Raw genomic sequence first — 23275 nt, forward strand, 5'->3', positions numbered from 1 at the left:
GATGCAGATTCCGCTGCAGTGTCAATTACAAATTGGAGGATAAATACTCCTTGTGATTTGCTGATCTATTCCAACCTTTTGGTATGCATAATACCCACAGAGGTGCTGAATATCCTTCAATTCGATACAACAATACTGCACCATTAGAGGTGTTTTTTATGTTTTTTGTTTATAGCCCCCCTTCGTTGTGAGCAACAGACTGAAGACCAGAGCAATAGTGTTTGATGTGCATGATACAAAATCCCTCATCTGGTACGCAGATTACCTTTATGAGTGTTGTCGCGTTACTAAACCAAGTGTGAAAATTACTGCACCATCAGGCGCTTGTCCTCTTCCCCTCTCTTTCCATATATATATATATATATACTAGGTGCTTCATTGCGCCCTACGGGCGCTCTTCACACCGTCGCAAGGGGCTACGCCCCCTTAACCCTTGCATGCCTTTCTGGGGTTCAATATTTGTATTATATGGAGTATTACCTGCATTCCTTTGTTAGTGGTTAAATATTGCACAATGAAAGGGCGTGCGATGGTGAAGGAGGCGCAGCCCCTTGCGACGGCATGAACAGCACCTGCAGGGCATGATGTACAGAATGTAGCGGGTGCGGGGGGGACTGTGGATGGGGGAGGGTGTCTGTAGATGCTGCGGGTGGAGGGGGGGTGGAAGCGTGGGGGCCCAGATGGGGAAGGGTCGGGAGGTGCTGCGGATGGGGGAGGGGCAGAGGAGTGGGGGCTGCAGATGGGGGAAGGGTCCGGAGGCACTGCAGGTGGGGGAGGGGCAGGGGTGCCATGGGTGGGAGAGGGGTAGGTGCGGGGATGTTGCGGATGGGTGAAGGGTTCCGGAGGTGCTGTGGGATGGGAAGTGGCGGGGGTGCCGGGGGTGGGGTAGGGGGTCTGGAGGCACCATGGGTGGGGGAGGAGCAGCTACAGGTGGTGCGGCGGATGGGGAAGGGGGTCTCAAGGTGCTGCAGGTGGTGGAGGGGCAGGTGTGAGGGTGCCGTAGGTGAGGGAGGGGTGGGTGAGGGGGGACCATGGATTGAGGAGGGTGTCTGCAGATGCTGCGGGTGGAGGGGGGGGCAGGTGTGGGGGTAGACATTTATGGGGGGTGGATGGTGGAGGGGGCCTGGAGGTGCTGTGGGTGGTGGAGGGGCGGGGGAGTGGGAGCCGCGGGTGGTGTAGGGGGTCTGGAGGCACAGCGTGTGGGGGAGGGGAGGGTACAGAGGTGTGGTGCATTGGGGAGGGGTCTGGAGGCGCTGCGGGTACTGTACCTGCCAAATAGGTAGTTGGAGGGTATGCAGTAACAGGGCCAGGACAGGGGTGACAGGGTCAGAACAGGGGTGACAGGGTCAGAACAGGGGTGACAGGGTCAGAACAGGGGTGACAGGGCCAGTACAGGGGTGACGGGGCCAGGACAGGGGTGACGGGGCAAGTACAGGGGTGACGGGGCAAGGACAGGGGTGACGGGGCCAGGACAGGGGTGATGGGGCCAGTACAGGGGTGACGGGGCAAGGACAGGGGTGACGGGGCCAGGACAGGGGCGATGGGGCCAGGACAGAAATAACAGGGACAGGATAGGGGTGACATGGCCAGGGTCGGGGCGGCAGGATCAGGACAGGGGTGACAGGGCCAGTATAGGGTTGACAGGGCAAGCACAGGGGTGACAGGGCAAACACAGGGGTGACAGGGCCAGGATAGGAGTGACAGGGCCAGGATAAGGCTGACAGGGCCAGGATAAGGATGAAAGGGCCAGGATAAGGGTGACAGGGCAAGGCCAGTGGTGACAGGGACATGACAGAACACAGGGCACGGGAGAAATTGGTATTAGGGACAAAACAGTGGTGACAGACAGATGTGTCTTACCGGAGTCACTGCTGCTGGCTGCTGCTGTTCCACTCCAACCTGTTGGGATCTGCTGCTGGTGGAGACTTGGCATGGCTGACTCTCTCAGGCTGGAGTCCTGATTCCTCTGCCCGTCCGCATCCCTCCCCCCCTCCTCAGTCACACACCGCGGACCTCGCACAGCTGCTGGGCACTGTGGTAAGGGGAGCCTGGGAGTGACTGGTTAGCCCCCAGGAGACGCTGCGGCTGAGGGAGGAGGGGGTCATAGCATGTACGCGGCGCGGACCTCGCGGCTGCCGGGCACTGTGGAAAGGGGAGACTGGGAGTGACTGGTTAGCTCCCAGGAGACGCTGCGGCTGGAGGCAGGAGGGGGTCGGAGCCTGCAAACAGCGCGGACTTCTGCAGCGCTATCCGCCGGCTAAAGTGTGTGAAGGAGCTGGGCGCACCTCACTGTGAGTGGCAGTGCTGCAGCTAGCGGTAGGGTTGCCGGGACAGGAGATAACAGAGGCAGTACGGAACCTGCACAGCGGCAGGTGCTCCACAAAACTGCAGCTAAGAAGCGTGGAGTGTGCCAGAAAGTGACGCTCCTCCGCGCCAGAGAGCCCTGCTGAATTTGCTGATGTGGGGGGGCAAGCACACAGTGAGCCGGTGCCCGTCTGTCTGTATGGCATACCCCCTCACACACCCCCATACCTCCCCACTGGCCCGATTTTCGCGGGACAGTACCATTTTTTTGGGTCTGTCCCGCTGTCCCACCCGTGGGCCGCAGTGTCCCCCGGTGGGGGGGGGGGGCAGTTGGGAAGCTCCTGAACTCGCTGTTCTGCTTAGCAGAGCAGCGGTGAATAGATGCGCACAGTACGGATTAAGGGGGGTTCCGGCAGCAGAGCCGGATTAAGGGGGGGGGGGCAGGGGGTACGTACCGTGGGCCCCACAGTTTTAGGGGCCTTCCCGGCTGGAGTAGCTCTGTCCCAGCTCTGTAGCTCCCCCGTCCTGCCAGCAACAGCAGCAGCATTGTGCTACAGTCAGCACACGCTGCTGCGTGTTGGCAGGTCTGTGATGTTGCAGGGAGGCAGCAGCCACCCTGCTTTCTTCTGCCTGTGCGGGTGTGTAGGGGAGAGCAACCACCCCCTCTGGATTTACCCCTAGCTGAGGGGTCAAAATCCCATAAAAAAAAAAAAATCTCCGGAATTTGCATAAGGGGGTGTGGCCACGCATCCCGTGATTAGACCACGCCCCCAAACCCACATCAGGCACAGCAATGAGATAGGGCCCCCCTGTTTCAAGTGCCCTGGGCCCCCCGGACTCATAATCCGCCCCTGGGGGCATGCCAGCAGCTCACAGAGCGCTGGGCATGCCCCCTCACTGACGAAAACGGGGGCCCTCCCGTGAAGCCACGCCCCTTTTAGTTGCCCACGCCCCCTTCTCGCCACCTGTGTGTCCCTCCTTCTGCCTGAAGAAAGCTGGGAGGTATGCACCCCTGCCTGTGCCATGCCTATACCATCTGCTTCTGCTCCTAGTCTCCTATAGATTTGCCCAGATCTGTGACTCATTTGACTAACTCCGCCCAGTGTTGTGACTCCGCCCAGCATTAGCAAATGAGTCACATAGTCACAGATCTGGGCTAGTATATAGGAGATATATATATATATATATATATACGTGGATGGGTAAGGCACTCCTAAAAGCTTAAATATAGATGATGCCGGTGCCTCCATAAAGCATAGCAATAGCACAAGAAAAAGACGCAGCACTCACGACAAACTGCAATAATCACGAACACATCAGCGGTTTAGAGCAACGTTTCAGTGGATACCCCACTGTCATCAGGCACCCCACTGTCGCCTGACGACAGTGGGGTGTCCACTGAAACGTTGCTCTAAACCGCTGATGTGTTCGTGATTATTGCAGTTTGCCGTGAGTGCCACGTCTTTTTCTTGTGATATATATATATATATATATATATATATATAATACTGCTAGTCCATACAATGCAACAATGCACTGTAGAAAATACATCATAGTCCTCTGCAGTATAATGAACACATGTATAATATATCATTGAAGTCCGCAGTTTGGAACCAGATCCTTAGAGGAAGGGTGGGCCTTTCAGACAGTGGGGCCTACTGGGGGTTTCCACTGTACCAATGTGGGCCAGTCCAACCATGAATGTGCCCCTAGAATAATGTCTCAGCAAGCGCCCTTCCCTCCCTGGTTGCATCCTTCACTTTGGTTCTGATTCTGAGTAGGATGCAGCAGTGATGTCAGATGCAGTGGAGTGATTTTATTGTCTGTGCATACTTTGTCTGTGAGTAGCACTGCACGTGCATCCTCATTTTGTTCATACATAATTGCAGACAGTGTCGGACTGGGACATGAAGGGCCCACCGGGGGAATGCAGTGATAGGAGCCCATACTTAAGGGTGTGGCCAACCTACAAAGGGGGTGTGGCCAGCCTCTACAGAGACTTGAAATACACAATAGTCTAGTGCAGTGTAATGCAACATACTGTATCTACCATGTATAATACAAGTGCACAGTCTGGAACCTAATCCCTAGAGGAAGGAGTGGGCACTCAGGCAGTGGGGCCTACCGGTGGTTTCCCTGGTACCCCTGTGGGCCAGTCCGACTTTGATTGCAGATCAAATTTAGATACATGGGGGTATATTTACTAAGCTCCCGATTTTGACCGTGATTGCGTTTTTTCTTCTAAGTGGCATCTCGGTCATTTACTAAACAGTATTCACGGCAGTGATGAGGGCATTCGTATTTTTTTCATAGTCCAAGTGCAAAATTACGAATGAATACACCATCGGTCAAATTACGCCTGTTTAGATGTGAATCTCGGTCATTTACTAACCATTCGTAATTGTATTTGCTGCCGCGAAAGTGCCTTCGCGGCCGCGAAAAATTACGATTCGCATTTTTTTCCTAAAAAAAAACGCGCCAGCCTTTTGAAACCGCGTTTACATGTGTACTTAATTATCCATTACTCACACCTGATTTTTTGGGCCTATAAAAGTGTTTCAGGCACATTCTGAACTTCTCTCACTCTGAAATGGCTGCTGTGGTGTGTGGCAATGGTTTTTTGTTGGCTGTGGGATACGTTAGACTGCTCCATGAGGCTTCCAGGAATCAGGACCAGGTAAGTGAACATGGCCAACAGGTTGTCCAGGTACCGCGGAGGCTGCGCCAGCCTCGTTTTTTTAGAGGGCGTTTAAACTTAAATGCATTGTCCGATGATAGGGTCATACAGATGTTCCGCCTAAATAGAAACAACATTTTCCACCTGTATGACCTTGTCAAACTGGGCATAGACCCTGAAACAGCACGCTCTCGCTCTGTCTCAGGCCTACACAAACTCCTGGCTGTGTTACACTTTATGGCTACTGGGAGCTTCCAGGCTGTGGCAGGCGACGTCATTGGGATCTCACAGCCCACCTTTTCAAGATATTTGATGCAGGTGAGTCTAAAAATACATATGCGGTTATGGCTAAGTGTTGCTTGTGTAAGTTTAAACACCACAGTATTGTAGAGAATACCTAACATGACACTCACCTTAGCTTCTTTAATGTCCACTCAGGTTTTGGATGTGTTGGAGCCACACATTAAAGCCTCAATCTGCTTCCCTACTGAGGAGTCGGAGTGGAGTGCTGTCAGGGTAGCTTTCTATGAGCTTGCTGGCATGCCCAATGTGCTGGGGGCCATAGATTGCACACACGTTCAGCTGAGATCACCTAAGGGCCGCCAGTATATATATACTAATAGGCATATGGATCAATCAACTAATGTCCAGGTGGTCTGTGATGCAAAATTAAAAATTATGAGTGTTGTTGCAGGTTACCCTGGTGCCTGCCATGACTCCTTCATCCTCAGTCAGTCCTCGCTCTTCGATAAATTTGAGGAGGGACAAATGCCTGATGGCTGGCTGTTGGGTATGTTGAAAATGTTTTGTGTGTCTGTCTTTTAACCACAACCTAGAGTTTGGAGGAGGTGAAAGAATATTCTAACATATGTCCTAATGTTGACTATATATGTTTTTCAGGTGATGGGGGTTACGGCTGCTACTCTTGGCTCCTTACTCCATTGTCCCAACCTGATTCTCCTGCTGAACACAGTTATAATCATGCACATAAGGCTACGCGGAATGTGATAGAAAGATGTTTTGGGGTGCTGAAGTCACGTTTTCGGTGTCTGGATAAATCTGGTGGCCTTTTGTTGTATAGTCCCTCAAAGGTGACTCGAATTGTGTTCTGCTGCTGTTTTCTCCATAATCTGTGCTTAAGTCAACATCTGGCACATGATGAGGGAGAAAGCAGTCAGCAAGCAGAGGAGTTAGAACCATCTGGTGACAGTGTGAGTACAAATGTAGGGAGGCAGGTACGTCAAGAAGTGATCCTGCGTTATTTTACAGGTCAGTTTTATTATGCTGTAATTATCCTTCACTAAACACTTTGCTCTACTTTATATTGTGTGTTTTGTTACTTACTGTTTGTTGTTTATAGTGGTGTGTCCATTGTGCTTAGTTGATGCTAACAAAACATTTACAGTCATTACCCTTGAAATACATACATACATACATACACACCAGCTTCATAAATTTTGGAGACGGACACAGGAATGTGTTTTATAGACCAATTTTTGATTTTATTTTTACAAAAACAAAATCATTTTTTTCTCTTGTGTGTGCTGGGTGCTGGCTCACTGGCACGTGCTCTTGATGAACGCCGAACAGGGGAGGTTACTGGCGTTTGGATAGGGGTTGTGGTCCCCGAGCTGGAGGTGACTTGCTGAGCTCCCATCATCGAAATATTGCTGCTCAAATTATTTAAACTTGCAATCAGCTGCGTGTTAGTAGCAGTGTGGCTGGCTACTATCCTGGATAAGGACTCATTCACCACTTGATTGTGTTGAATGAGCTGAACGAGTGCCTGCTGATGGCGCTGTTGCTCATCTATAATGCGGGTTAAATGTGCATTCATTTGGCTGTTTTCTGCCCTAATTTGCTCCATTGAGGTAGCCATTCGCCCTACTTGTACTATCAGTCTGCCCGAGTTGCGACTAATACGCGGTAGATGATGGGGCAGACTGGCAAGGTGTTGTGTATGTTGGGTGAGGCTGGCATTGGTTTGGGCCTGTTGGCTTGTCCAACTGGCCCAGAAATCGTCAGGAATTTGGCTTGGGGGCGGAGCTTGTGCCAGTTGGGGACTGAGGGATGGTTGGGGTATATCCTGCAACTGTATTGGCATGCTTGGCTCAACAGCTGTCAGTTGCAGTGTGATGGATGGCTCTTGGTCTGGTCCCTGCTGGTCCATGGCGGACATCAAGTTGTGCTCTGTATGGGGTGGGCAACATGCAATGTTTTAGTAATTTTATATTTGCATGGCTAATGCAACACATTAATACATTCATAATACTCCATTTTTGAAATTTTCACACTTGTTTTTCGCTACTTTACCAAGTTTAAAGCTAGTGTTATAAATATACCAACACAGGCGCTAACATAGACAGATTTGCATATTCCTCACCTAACTAACTCCCCTCCACACCATTACACTGTTATATTCCCTCCCCTCACCACGATATAGACTACTTACCTGTATAGTCCAGAGGAGCAGAGCAAGTAAGCCATCTACATAATGGACAGGGGCGATGTGTGAACACTAGAATGGTGTGGTTTTTTTGGGGTCAAAAATTAATTGTCTTCATAATTTAGGAATATGTGAACGTGTGTGTGCTTAATTTTTAATATAATCTGATCTTTTCTTACAAATAGGTTGTTGAGACCATCCACTAAGACCTTATATAATTGGTTTAAATCACCTTTAGCTATTTAAGACGTTACATCACATTGCTTGTTGTTAGAAAACATGTAAACTCCAAACCAACTAACAACATATTAAGTGTACTGTGTATATTATTGCTTATGTGTTTAATTTATTTTTTAACTCACCAGATAACTGAGGTGACCTGGGCTCATCACTCTGCGAACTCGCCAATAGTGCCATTGGTGGCTGGGGTAACACTGCGGAAAGTCTTCGCCTGGGTGGGGATGATGGAGGTGCGGAATCCGTCCCAAGACGCCGTGTCTTAGTAGGCCTCCTGGGTAAGTGGCCCAAGCCCTGTGATGGGCGCCTTACAGGAGCTCAGCTTCCAAAAGCAGAACCTAGGTGCAAAATTAAGAATTATTATTTTGTACTTCTATGTATTTACAGAATATGTGACTACAGTGAAGACTTACCTGCAATCCCAGCCTCATCCTGACTTGTCTGAGGCCTGTCTGGGCGGCTGGTCTGGGTGACTGTGGAAAAAGTAACCCCAACATTATTACCATGTATTTTGAAAAATGACCCACTGAAAAGCATTAATGTACTGTAAGCATCTATTAGGTATTGTTGCGTAAAATTTTTTAGCCTTAAGTGCTTCTAGATTCATGTTTTTTAGAGGTTTCTAAAAATGTACTTGATGTGGCACACAATAAATGGATATTAATTATTTAATTTGCCTCACATATTGCAGAGATTGAGTAGTTGCAAAAGTTAAAATAATGTAATGTTTGAAAAATAGCCCCGCATTTCAATTAGTTACTAAAAAATACCTTTTGATGATTTAAAACAAACACACATGTTCAAGCATTATCGCCAAAAATTTATCCAAAAAAAAAAAAAAAAAAGAAAAAACACTGCACATGTTTTGGAACTAAAATAAATATAAAATATTGCTTAAACAAGCCGAAAAAAGCACATTAAAAACACAAACACACCTTAAGGGAGCATAGGCCTGCAATCTGTTTTGGTCCAAAAAATGCATCCTTTACACTTTAAAAATGAGATTATCTACATTTTACTGACATTTTAAGAACAATATTACAATTCAAACTTACCATCCTGCGTGGGTCGGTCCGAATCCCGGACATGAGTAGCAGACACCACTTCGCCAGGAATCAATGCCCGCACAGGCTCCTCCCAGTCCCGATAGCTTACACGTAAAGGTGGGCCACCTCCGGTTCGCCGTGCAGATTTGGACTCTTTGGCCATCTTGGCCTTGACACGCCGCTTAATATCGTAAAAACGCTTGCGGCACGTGTCCTCTGTCCGCCTCACCACACCCTCACTATTCACAGCAAGTCTGACTTGCCCCCACAGGGCAGACTTCCTGCGGGAGGACACCCTGGCAGCATCCTGACCAAACAATTGGCGATGGTGCTTCATCAGCTCACGCACCAACGCCATGTTTTCAGCATAGCTGAACTTTATATTCCTGCCAGTCTTGGTAGTGGTGCGTGGCTGCGGAGCCACAACACCCTCACTATCACTTGAAAAACCAGCAACAGGCACCCCCTCCTCCTCCTCCTCACTAATCTCCTCCCTCTCACTACCCCCCTCCACCTCACTACCAGCCTCCACCTCACTACCAGCCTCCACCTCACTACCAGCCTCCACCTCACTACCAGCCTCCACCTCACTAACCTCCACCACCACACTGACCTCTGAGTCGGACATGACAAACAACATAAAACACAGAAAAATAAAAACACAAAACACACTCCTCCACTACTCCTACTACACACCACACAGCCAACACACACGCTCACTCACTCACAAACAATGACAAAAGACTGTAAAAAAAATACAAGGACAAAAAACTTTACAAACTGAGAAAAAACAATACTACAAAGATCACAAGACTACTAACACACACAGTACAGCACTCAACAATCACCAAACTCCTCTCCAAATCCACCAAAAACTCCACCAAACTCACCAACTCCAAATACACCTTCCTCTCTCCTCTCCACTAGCTAAACCCACGAGGTGCGGAGTGTTTGTGGCGTTTTTATAGTAACATGCACAGACACTCCTCCATCACAAATACAACCAATCACGGCCGCGTGACGTAAACGAAACTTAGAAGTAAAAACGCGGCAGCAAAATCCAAATCACTGCCGTAACAGACTTGTGACGCAGTCGTAAAAAACCATCACAACGCGGCCGCAAAATAGCAAACGCGGCCGCAATCTACAGCAGAAAAGCACGAATGACATCGACATCGGAAGATACAGAAAATACGAATACGAAAGCTTAGTAAATGAGTCGTAATCAATTCAAAAAGTTGCAAGTTTACACTGTCGATGTCATTCGCGATTGAACTTGAACATGATTCTGAAAAATACGAATCTTAGTAAATAAACCCCATGGTATATTGTGGAAGAAAAACAGTACACAATGAAGTCTTCTAAGGATTTAATATGCACATCCAAAAGCAATCAGATATGCAAGCTAATTGTCCTATAAGTCAGGCAGCCTCATATACCAGATTTGTCTAAAAAATATGATAATCAAAGTTTTATAATAGACACCCATCATGGGAGTATCCTAAACTCATGATTATAACAAAAACGTCAAAAATATTCCATATGTGCTATCTTTTTTATTTCTTTTAAATGTATCTAGCCACAAAATATTATATGCCTTATGAATCATCAACAGTTGGTGTTTGTTTACAACAGTGAGGTAAATTTACTACAATGGGAGTTCTATTTTAGATGGGATGTTGCCCATAGCAACCAATCAGATTCCAGGTATTATCTTCTAGAAGGTGCTAGATAAATAGAAGTAGATCAGTTTGGTTGCTATGGACAACATCCCACCTTAAATAGAACTCCCTTCTTAGTAAATTTACCCCGGTATTTATTTTATTCAATCAAGAACAAAACATTCTGCAGACATAGAATTTAGTGTAAAAGCTACACTTACTATTACTATATATTATTGACCATTCAACTTCCATATTTTATTCAGTTATTAATATTCTTCTTCTCTCTGCTGATTCTTTTCAGATAATATAGGAAAACAGTATCTGGTTGCAACTGTTGCAAAGCTAGAGCCATACCAGTAAGTCTGATTTAGACTAATCATAACCATCTTACCTGCATGGGTCAGTCCATGGGATATCTGTGCCAAGAGATTTGCCATATGCCTTTATCGTCTTGTAAACACTGTGTATTTTCTAATTTAGTTCTTACTTTTGAATCACAAGCTTTTTGCATTTTGATTAATATTTGTTCCCTTGGTATACAGTACATATATCATTAGTAAACATGCAAACATTTTCTTTCAGGGTCCATAGGTATCCACAGGGATGACCTTGGGATATGATAGTGGAAACCGGGACAGGCACCAAACAGTTAAACTTTTTGCAGCCCCAAGGGATGCACTGGACCCTCTTCCCTCATACCCTGCCCACAGCTCAGAGTCTATAGTTTTTGTATAGTGCTAGCAGGAGCTGGTCACCGTTTAACAGTAAGGCTGCTTTATTTATTTTCATATGTTATGTTATTTTCTGTGTTTTCACTATGAGTAGGCAGCGCCAGGCAGTTTGTTTAATGCCAGTGCTGCTGCTCCATCACCCACACCGAAGTCACGACTTCAGCCATGGTGACGAACTTTTGGCGGGGACCCTGTTCAACCTTTACTAGCAGGACACACAGGAGTCCCCAGGACAGCCACCGGAGCATGAGGGACAGGTAAGATGGGATCCCGCTTGCGGGACCTGCGATCACGGCAGTCCATACTTCTGGTCCTGGGAGATGGACCGGAGGTTGCTGATGTGTACCCAGATTCCGTCCTTGGACAATACTAGACCACCATGGCAAATTACACTGGTGCTTGGAACAAGGTGTTTAAAGTCAGCCAGGAGAGGTGCTTCCCAAGTGACTCCTCCCCCAGCTTAGGGCACCATTCTGCTGAGGTCTTCCTGCCCTGAGTTGCTCCTACTCCACCCTCCTCCCTCTAAGAGATGCTGGGCAGCCATCTTTAGCACTGCAAGTCTCTCAGAACGCTGGGCCCTGTCTCCCTGTATTCTTCTCCCAGGAGTATGTTTATACACAGCGCTATTTCCTACCAGCCACTGTGTTTGAGTATTTGCTAGCTCTGCAGTATGCTTTTTCTTGCTGACAATATAAATAGTTTTACATATTTCGCTCAGTAACCCTCTGATACTTGGTGTGTACAGGGTTTTCTGTGATCCACATTACAAAATACAGTATTTGTGGGAACATATTGTCACATACTATTTTGTTTTGCACACTTGTTGTTTTGCACACATGTTGCCATAATTTGTGTACATCTCTCTTTGCAGCAATGTCTAGCAAAGGCTCTTACCCAGGCTCTGGCACTTACCCTGGTGTCCTGTAGGTTTATATCCACAGTATTTGTTGCAAGATGGTCAGTGTACCTCATTTTAGTCTTAATCTGAAAAGTCAGCACCCCCCCCCCCCCCCAGCTCCGGCACAAGAGCCTCCATGGGCTTCTTTTCCTCAGATGCTGGCAAAAATTGCGAACCATATTACAGTACCAGTCCTAGCTCCCCCTATGGGACTGCCACACCAGTTGCCACAACAGGTACATCAAGCTATACCAGTACCACCTGTTTCTCCTCCTTGGATGGACATGTTCACCTAGCAGCCTCATCTGCTGCCTTTCACCATATGTTGCTAGGCCAAGGACCCTTGCACACTGCTACTATCACCTAGGTTGCTGTGCCATCTTCACAGTCAATGCCACTTTGATATTTTGAGGTATACTCTAGTGAGGCAGACAATGCTGGTCTCTCTGATACCGACTACTCCTCTGAGGAGGAAGAGTTTCAGTCAAAATTTAATGTGGCTGCTTCAGTAATAGAAGTTAAATTCACTCTTCAAATGGAAAATAAAGAGCTGGCACCTAAAGTAAAAGACCCTCTATGTAAATGTAGGAAAGTAGTGGTGGTGGAATTCCCTCACTCAAATCACTTTACCGATGCTATGGGTAAGGTGTGGGAGACTCCTAGTAAGAAATTCCATAAACCTAAATAGCTCAGTTCCTATTATCCTCTTCCAGCTACTGATTGTGCTAAGTGGGAAATTTTCCCAACTTTGGATTCCCATGTGACACACTTGGTAAAGGGCTCAACTTTACCTATCCGTACAGCATCTTTTCTGAAGGAAGTGCCAGATAGACAGTAAGACATGTGTCTTAAGTATTTATACTCTCTTACTGGCACAGATTCTCGGCCAGTCATAGCTACAGCCTGGGTGGCTAAGGCTATTGAAAGCTGAGCAGATACTGTAGAAAACAGTTTCCTATATGATGCTACCCTGGAACTGTTATACATCGCTAACATCAGGGATGCAGCTTTTCATATTGGCAAAGTGGCACTGGAAATGGCCCTCCTAGCCTACAATGCATCAGCTACCTCTGTGGCCAATAGCATTTTTTTTGCTTCGTTCATTGAAGGCTCACTCAGACTCTAAAAAGCACTCTCTTATGCAGTGAGATTTCTGCTTGGCCCGGAGCTGGACAAAACTGTCACTAACCTGGCAGCCTCTAAAACAGTTTGCCAGCCCTCAGCCTCCTCTACACGTTCTCAGACTTTCTTATTTTGGTCCTTTCACCCTCAGGGCAAGGCCAGGGGTAAAACCTTTCCTAGACTCTCACATTCCACAAAAGCCTCTAAGCCCAAAACTAAACAGGCTTGGGCTGCTCAACATTTATCCGCCAAGTCCGAGGATAAATCCTGAGCCTTATGGAGTGGGCCTCCTCCTGGAGGATCCCAGGGTGCTAGTCTGACTTCTTCAATTTGCGCATTCTTGGCATCTGATCAGATCAGATGCCTGGGTACAAAAAGTGATCTCCCATGGATATGCTCTCTCCTTGCTTGCATCCATCCGCCAGACAATATTTTCACACCAGTCCTCCAGCAGATCTTAGCAAAGCAAAGGGTCTATGGATGGTTATTCACTCCTTACTATGGGCATGATAATTCCTGCCCCATGTCTCAATGGGACAAGGGCTTTAATTCAACACTCTTCTCGGTTCAGAAACCCAATGGATCTCAATGGCCCATACTCAATTTCAATTTCAAGTTACTGAACAAATACAGTATATCAAAGTGCCCAGTTTTTGTATAGAAACCCACAGCTTCATTGTCCTGGTTATGTGGCCTGGGGACATTGTGGTCTCACTGGATATACAGGATGCTTACCTACATGTACTTATACACCCTCTCATCAATATTACCTACGGTTTGTTGTTCTACATCAGCAATTGCAGTTCCAAGCTCTGCCATTAACCTTTCCACAGCCCTGAGGGTATTTATCAAACTCATGGCAGTAATGGCTGCTCACTTTATTTGTCAGGGAATCAATATATACTTACCTGGATGACATACTTATTCTGGCACACTCTCCCCAGAGTTCCTCAAACGTCATCTCCAGGTGACAATAACATTCCTTTAGAGTCACAGTTGGCTGATCAACTGGAACAAGTCCTCCCTCATTCCCTCTTAGAGGATTCTACATCTTGGAGCTTTGCTAGATGCTCAGGTACAATGCATCTTCCTCCCTCCAGACAAGATAGTGACACTACATCTGCAAATATGCAAACTACTTCAAAGTTACAGTGTATCAATTCATTCCACAAAGCAGACTTCGGGCTCCATGATATCCAACTTTTACATGGTGGAATATGTTCAGTTCCACTCCAGGCCTCTACATCACCTGATACTCAGGTGAAACAGACAACCCACACAGCTCAAATCTCAGACAATGATACTCCCTTTAAATGTTTGGATGTCCTTCTTGTGGTGGTTGCACACCTCCAAACTTTACAAGGATCGTCCATTGTGGACTATGGACTGGATCCTTCTCGCCACAGATACAAGTCTCCATGGGTAGGGTGCAGTCACTGGCAATCACACCTTTCAGCGCCATTGGACCAGACAGAAAGAGATCTCCCAATGAATGCCATGGCAGTAGCTTATTAAAATTATCAGGGAGGCATTTGCAGTGCCTCAGCAATGGCAGAAGTGACACAGATTCTTACCTTGGTGTAACACCATCTACCAGCCATCTCTGCAGTGTTCATTCTGGGAGCCCTCAACTGGGAAGTAGACTTCCCTGGTTGCAAGGATATGCACACTGGAGAGTGGTCTCTGCATCCAGAAGTCTTCCAGGTCCTGGTGGACAAATAGGGTCTTCCAGAGGTAGACCTCATGGCCTCCAGACACTACTATTGTACCAATGTACGGGTCCAGGAAAAGGGATCCAGCCAAAGCCATTGTAGAAGCCTTAACAGTCAAATGGTATCTCTCTTTCCCAAGGTGCTTTCACAAATTCAAGGAGGAAGGTGGCATTGTGAACTTAGTTGCACCAGCATTGCTGAGACACTATTGGATCACAGATCCTAAAAGTCTCTACATAAACATACCATTTCCCATTCCTCTACAACTAGCCCTCTTGTCACAAGGTCACTGTCTACACCTGGACCTAGCTATGCTTTCTTTGATGACGTGGCTTTTGAGTTATTCCTCATTCCTCCACTTCTGTAATTCAAACTATGCTCAGATCATGGAAGCCAGTGTCAGCTCGTATCTATTACCATATATGGCATTCTTAATTCCAGTGGTGCTCTCAATGGCACTATGATCCTCCGGTATTTCAGATTGCTAAACCCATGGACTTTCTCCAGGTGGGCCTTGACCTTCTCTTAAGGTAAGAAAAAAAGGCATTTTGTTTCCCCCAGCACCCTGAATGATAACAGTAACCAGATTTAAATCCCACACAATATTAGAATTCAGAAATCTCGGTTACATATATTTGCACAAATGTATGATTAAGCCCCAAAGCCATGTCAAGGCCTCTCTGTATATTTGGGGTCCCTAGCGCTATATCTAGATGCAGGGTGTGGCACCACAAAAAAACAGCATTATCCAGAAAGCCCAGGGCAGCATACTGGTGAAAAAACTATAGTGTTAATATATTAGTGTTAGGAAGCCAAAGCTATATAAAAAAGTGATAAAAAAATGAGATGTAATTAAAATGGAGAAATAGTGTTAAAGAAATTAGTAAGTGATAAGTGTTAATAGCATGTAAAGGTATGCCACACTAAAGCCATCCAGCTCAGCCAGTCCAGGGGCACCACACCTCACACCTCTATTACTCCAATCTGGGTCTGTGATTAATCAGCAAGGAGCCACATGATAATGGCTCCTTACTTAAATATATATAAGGTAATGTTTGGAGAGGGAAAGAGAGACTCTGTGTTGGGGCACGCTTAAATAAAACTTAACTTTTAATTAGAATAAGATAAGAATGTAGTACATTGACAGACACACACATACAAACATGTATAAGGTTCTAAAAGAGGAGGAAAAGAGGGAATCTAGACCTCTCTCTACTATTATCATAGGAATCTAAAGGTAGACTCTGAAGAAATATGAAAATTAAAGATTACAAATAAGAATAAATATTCTCAAGTGATATAAATGAGGTGACAGTGACACCTAAGATGAAAATATCAAAGATTAGTTTCCACATAAAGAAGAAAAAAGATTTCAAATATAAATCACAATGGCATTTATTATAACAACAATTTCTTTATAGACTAAAAATATAGGTCCGTTGACCAATGCCAATTGTGATGAATATATCCTGGTATCCTGGTAAGAGGTAATTTGCTGATTCTAGATTACTGATCAATGTAAGGAGAAAATTGCAAAATGTGTGCAAGTCTGAGGTCAAATGTGCAATAGAGTCAATAATTGCTCCAACACTTAGGTTTTGCATACATAGATAAGAATATAACAATATTAACAGGTGATTGATACGATTAACAAGTCTGAGATCAGACAATTAGAAAAGGAAAAAAGGTATGAAATCAGTAGGGTCAAAGGTTGCTCCAACACTTCTGCTTTTCACATAGGGATAAAGATATCTATTACTGCACCTAAGATTCTCTAGTAGTCTCCCATCTAGGTACTAATCAGGCTCCTCACTGCTTAGCTTCCAAGATCAGGCGAGATTGGGCGTAGCCAGAGAGATATGGCAGTAATATCACATTAATTGTGAATGAGAGAGTGTGTGGTTATTGGCACATACCAAAGGAGTACTTCTGCTGTCCATTGAAATGCACAGTCTGTCAGTTATTATTGTATTACCGAGAATTTAAATGACTGGCATTTTGGATGAGTGAGTACTGAATAAGTGAGATATAGGAAACAATTAAGTACAGGGCCCACCCCCTCCTTTCACCATACAACAGATAGTGGACGAGAGAGGTGGGTTACCTGGACTAGTAGAAAATAGGTGTGGAATTACACAGGTATCTTAAAGTTTCCTTTTTAAGAAAGTACCAAGATAAAGATCCTATAATCATATGTGATCTTAGGACAAGGTTGAAGCAACTAGGTGTGGTTCAGAAATTCAATTGCCCATCTATCGATATTGAAGATGTGAAAAGGAGGACTGAATACTATTAATAAAGTCCGTTAATTATTTATGACGGTGGTCAATACGAAATAGAACAAACTGACAAGAAAAAAGAATAAAGCAGATTACCTGATGGTAGATCAAATTAGTATCAAAATTAACATGGATAATACGATACCAGGATAGTCGGTGGACTAAACCGTGCACTGTTCAGCACCACTTAACACAGACGGCCGTTTCACCTGAGGTGGCTTGTTCACTGTGTGACATGATAGTGGAGATCTATAATGATTTGAAATTAGAGCTAAAATAAACAAAGTTGAGACAAATAGATCTTGCTACCCAATTGTGATGGCTGTGAAAAATAAGACCACGTAACCTGAGGTCTATTATCGAGAAATTGCGTCACACTGTGATGACGCGTCACTTCCGGTTACGGAACCCGGAGGTGGCGTGTGTCCATGAAGTTATAATTGTGTGCGCGACTTTGGCCTTAAATAGATAGCTCTCCACTATCATGTCACACAGTGAACAAGCCACCTCAGGTGAAACTGCCGTCTGTGTTAAGTGGTGCTGAACAGTGCACGGTTCAGCCCACCGACTATCCTGGTATCGTATTATCCATGTTAATTTTGATACTAATTTGATCTACCATCAGGTAATCTGCTTTATTCTTTTTTCTTGTCAGTTTGTTCTATTTCGTATTGACCATCGTCATAAATAATTAACGGACTTTATTAATAGTATTCAGTCCTCCTTTTCACATCTTCAATATCGATAGATTGGCAATTGAATTTCTGAACCACACCTAGTTGCTTCAACCTTGTCCTAAGATCACATATGATTACAGGATCTTTATCTTGGTACTTTCTTAAAAAGGAAACTTTAAGATACCTGTGTAATTCCACACCTATTTTCTACTAGTCCAGGTAACCCACCTCTCTCGTCCACTATCTGTTGTATGGTGAAAGGAGGGGGTGGGCCCTGTACTTAATTGTTTCCTATATCTCACTTATTCAGTACTCACTCATCCAAAATGCCAGTCATTTAAATTCCAGGTAATACAATAATAACTGACAGACTGTGCATTTCAATGGACAGCAGAAGTACTCCTTTGGTATGTGCCAATAACCACACACTCTCTCATTCACAATTTATGTGATATTACTGCCATATCTCTCTGGCTACGCCCAATCTCGCCTGATCTTGGAAGCTAAGCAGTGAGGAGCCTGATTAGTACCTAGATGGGAGACTACTAGGGAATCTTAGGTGCAGTAATAGATATCTTTATCCCTATGTGAAAAGCAGAAGTGTTGGAGCAACCTTTGACCCTACTGATTTCATACCTTTTTTCCTTTTCTAATTGTCTGATCTCAGACTTGTTAATCGTATCAATCACCTGTTAATATTGTTATATTCTTATCTATGTATGCAAAACCTAAGTGTTGGAGCAATTATTGACTCTATTGCACATTTGACCTCAGACTTGCACACATTTTGCAATTTTCTCCTTACATTGATCAGTAATCTAGAATCAGCAAATTACCTCTTACCAGGATACCAGGATATATTCATCACAATTGGCATTGGTCAACGGACCTATATTTTTAGTCTATAAAGAAATTGTTGTTATAATAAATGCCATTGTGATTTATATTTGAAATCTTTTTTCTTCTTTATGTGGAAACTAATCTTTGATATTTTCATCTTAGGTGTCACTGTCACCTCATTTATATCACTTGAGAATATTTATTCTTATTTGTAATCTTTAATTTTCATATTTCTTCAGAGTCTACCTTTAGATTCCTATGATAATAGTAGAGAGAGGTCTAGATTCCCTCTTTTCCTCCTCTTTTAGAACCTTATACATGTTTGTATGTGTGTGTCTGTCAATGTACTACATTCTTATCTTATTCTAATTAAAAGTTAAGTTTTATTTAAGCGTGCCCCAACACAGAGTCTCTCTTTCCCTCTCCAAACATTACCATGTACTTTTGACTCTGGGTGCACCACCAACAACAATAACTCCTTGAATACCATTTACAGGCATCTCTCATGCAAATGCACTGTTGGTTACAAGGTACAAATTTGATAAAGAGCCCTTTACAAAAAGATTAATTGTAGTCCTGTGCGGCACCAAACCAATCCTTTTTCTGTTTAAATATATATAAGCTAAGAGCTACCTACCTTGGAGCAACCCCATAATGCTCCATATGGCATGTCAGGGCCTGCACCTCCTCGTAATGCAGGAACCTCTCTGCCTCTAACAACTGACATATATAGTGGCAGGTGCTCAATTAGCTTAGTGATATCATTCAGTTGCTTTAAAGGGAGGGGTATTTCTAAGCAAGAAAAAAAAGGCATTTTGTTTCCCCCAGCACCCTTATTGATAACAGTAACCAGATTTAAATCCCACACAATATTAGAATTCACAGATCTCGTTTACATATATTTGCGCAAATGTATGAATAAGCCCTAAAGGCATGTCAAGGCCTCTCTGTATATTTGGGGTCCCTAGCCCTATATCTAGGTGCCGGGTGTGGCATCCCAAAAAAACAGCATAAGCCAGAAATCCCAGGGTAGCATACTGGTGAAAAACTATAGTGTTGATAAATTAGTGTTAGGAAACCGAAGCTATAAAGAATGTGATACAAAAATTAGATGTAATTAAAATGGAGAAATAGTGTTAAAGAAATTAGTAAGTGAGAAGTGTTAATAGAAGTGTGGGGTGTGGTGCCCCTTGACTGGCTGAGCTGGATGGCTTTAGTGTAGCATACCTTTACATTCTATTAACACTTATCACTTACTAATTTCTTTAACACTATTTCTCCATTTTAATTACATCTCATTTTTGTATCACTTTATAGCTTCGGCTTCCTAACACTAATTTATGAACACTGTTTTTTTCACCAGTATGCTGCCCTGGGCTTTCTGGCTTATGCACATCCTTCTCTTAAGGTACAAGTCTCAGCTCTGTCTGTATGGTTCCAGAGAGGAACTCAGTTGCTGGATATACGTACCAAGGGGTACTCCAGATTCAACCTCCCTTTGATAATCTAGTGGCTCCTTTGGATTTGTCATTGACTTTTCGAGCCTTGCAACAGTCTCCTTTTGAACTATTTGTCTCTGTCAACCTCAAATGGTTAACTGCGAAGACTCTTTGTTCTGGCAATCACCACAACATACAGGGTGTCCTACTTGGAAGCACTTATATGCTACTCTACATTTGATCTTTCATCATGACAGAGCTGTCCTATGGATTAAACAGGGCTACCTCTCTAAGGTGGTATCCACATTCCATCTCAACATGGAAATTGTTGTTCCGGCTTTCCATACACCAGGTCTCTCCTCAAAGGAGGCCTCCTTGGATGTGGTCCATGCTTTTCGAATCTACATGGACTGTACTAGTTCCATAAGGAAAATGTATTCACTCTTTGTCCTCTATGGATACCCCAAGTGGGGCTGGCCAGCTAACAAACAAACCTTGACTTGTTGGCTTCACATGACCATCTCACAAACTTACACGCAAGCTGATCTTCCGGTTCTGATTACAGTCTCTGCTCACTCTACTCAATATGTGGGCCCTTCGTGGGCAACCTGTCATGGTGCATCTACTGAGCAGCTATGCAAGGAAGCCACATGGTCTTCTGCCCACATGTTTCTTAGGCTATATGCCTTTATTTGCCTCTCAGAATGTATCTTTTGGCTGCAACATTCTCCTTTCAGCTTAGGAGCATTCTATCCCTATTTTATCTGCAATGAGACATCCCCAAAGTCATCCTTGTGGATGCCTATGGACCCTAAAGAAGAAAATAAGAGTTATGGTAAAACTTTTCTTTGTTAACTATATTTCTTCTAGATCAGCTTGTTAACTAAGATTAAAGAGACTGATCTGTGGGTGGGTTATAAAGGGAGAGGGTCCAGTGCATCCAGGGAGCTTCAAAAGCTTAACTGTTTGGTGCCTATCCTGGTCTCCACCAGCATACCCCAAGGTCATCCCTGTGGGTCCTATGGACCCTGAAGGAAAAGAGTTAACAAAGTTTAGTTTTACTATTACTCTTATTTATACAATGTCTCTTTTGTGCTACTGCCTTTGCAGCAAAGTCTGCTCTATGATATCCATAATGTCCGAGCATATGACCTTGGCAGTTTAATGATCACAATCTGGGATGGTAATTGTATAGCTTAATGCAACTCTTTTACTACTTCTGCATTTATGATTGATTTGCCTGTTGCTGTCCTAAACTCCCCAAAATCGTGCCCCCCACCAAAGGCATTTCTAATATCCGTGTAAATATTTTCACTTTTCCCTTTTTCTAAAAGGCATGTTTGTGTTAGTGCTTTTACTTTTGCTAACACTGCTGAGTGTGCTGGTAAAAGAGAGGTTAAAAAATTGTTTATATTTTCAGCATACCCTGATTGTGCCTATGGCAGCTACCATCAACATAGTAAACTAAGAGTTTTCAGTGTACCTCGTCCGAATCTACCCTACTCTTTTCTTCTCTTAGAGTAGCAGGGTTCAAAATATTGCATTTGACTAGGGTTATGTTAGTAGGCATAAGGAGGGACAGTTCCTTTTTTTAGTGTTCAGTAGTCACACATCAAGTTATCTGGCAAGTTCATAGAGCTACTGCTACATGTGTGATATATACTTTAAAATAGCAAATGAAAACAATGTTTGATAATTTTTCTACAAGTAGTGCAGCTGTTGTTATTGCCCTCCAATAACCCAGTAATCACTTTACTACAGGGTCTGATTAGTCACTAAAATCAGCTACCAGTGTCTGTTTACCACCATGTAATTGTGTAAGGACTTTTGTGGTATGTGCTCGATATTCATGAAAGAATAAAGAAAAAGCCAACTTGTTAATGAGTACCTAAAGTTGGGCTTTGTGGTCTGTTTTCATAAGTTTAAATTACAATTTATTTTGTTCAGTAAGTACAAAAGGTTCTGGTAGAGATGCTTTAGTAAAATCATACAAAGGTGCAGTTAATTGTGAATAGTTGGGTAACTAATCTCTACAATAACCTACTTCTCACAGAAAACTATTTACATTTTTTTCCCCTATTTTTAACTTGGCCTTATATTATCACAGTAGTAGCAGGTGGTATCCCTGAAATTTAGTACTGTATATGTGAGTTTAGCTGTAGCTCTCCCTTACAGCAGCCCCTGTCCAGACATCTACAACCATCAAGGTTCAGCCATCACTCTCAAAAGCTCTCATAGAAAGCTTCAAGAACCACATTTTAGCACAATATGGCAGACCAAATATTCAAAGAAAATGTGAGCTTTAACATTGAATAATATTTAAAATGTAATAATATCATTAATAATAGAACTTGTGGCCATAGTTGATACAAGAACATTGTCTCTAAGTCCTCCTTATTTCATGTATCAATGGTGGGTTGATTTCAGCGGGACCAACATAAAAGGTTGCAATAATCTAAATTAAATTACAGGATGGCGAGTGGGAGCTAATGGGGATGGCTAAAAAAGATGCAAAGAGATGTGGCATCTTATGGGATTTTTACTGATGTGTCACAAGTATGTCACTGAATGCGTTTTGCATAAAGGGACACTGAACCACTCATATATCAGGCCATACTTGAATAGAGAAGCTGCACCTCACATAGGGCTAGCTCAAGTTTTGAAATTGCGAAAGATGGACCAGGTGAAACTTCAGTATCTATCAATGCTGACCGTGGGTGTATCAGTCTTTGCTCATTTTGACACATTCATGTACCCCAGGAAAGGGCTTTGTAGAGGAATTAGCATGAAGTTATCAGTATGATACCCCAGCTGTTGGGATCCCGGCGGTCAGCGGATGACTGACACAGGAATCCCAAAAGCAGGAATACTGCCAGCAAGTGCAGCTTGTCCCCTTACGGGCTCACTGTGCTTGCCACACTTCGGGCCTGGTGGCAACTTTTGGTCGCCATACTAATCTATTCCTCCTTGGGTGGTGGTATGGATCACCACCCAAGTGGGGGATCCGGGTGGCAGTCAGGATTCCGACAGCCAGCATTTCACTGGATGTCAGGATTTTGGCATCGGTATCCTGACTGCCGGGATGCCGACAGCTGGCAACGTGATTGCCTCCAGCATAAAATAGCTTATACATTACCAGCAAAATATGCAGACATTGATGCTGCAGATTCTGACTCAGAATTAAGTTCTTGTCTTTCCTTATA

At 44.4% G+C, this 23275-nt stretch overlaps 1 long non-coding RNA gene and 2 pseudogenes across 1 annotated transcript; 2 read left to right on the forward strand and 1 right to left on the reverse strand.

The window, feature by feature from the left end:
• Positions 1-7095: 7095 nt before the first annotated feature.
• LOC135050777 (uncharacterized) lies at positions 7096-8336 on the forward strand. Its single transcript, XR_010241809.1, has 3 exons — positions 7096-7180; positions 7793-7942; positions 8052-8336. It is a non-coding gene; the product is annotated as an uncharacterized LOC135050777 (long non-coding RNA).
• An 8253-nt stretch (positions 8337-16589) lies between these two features.
• On the reverse strand, positions 16590-16708 carry LOC135051631 (5S ribosomal RNA; annotated as a pseudogene).
• Positions 16709-18245: 1537 nt separating this feature from the next.
• LOC135054394 (5S ribosomal RNA) lies at positions 18246-18364 on the forward strand (annotated as a pseudogene).
• The last annotated feature ends 4911 nt before the right edge of the window (positions 18365-23275 follow it).

Source organism: Pseudophryne corroboree, chromosome 2, assembly GCF_028390025.1.
Source record: "Pseudophryne corroboree isolate aPseCor3 chromosome 2, aPseCor3.hap2, whole genome shotgun sequence".
NCBI classification, from domain to species: domain Eukaryota; kingdom Metazoa; phylum Chordata; class Amphibia; order Anura; family Myobatrachidae; genus Pseudophryne; species Pseudophryne corroboree.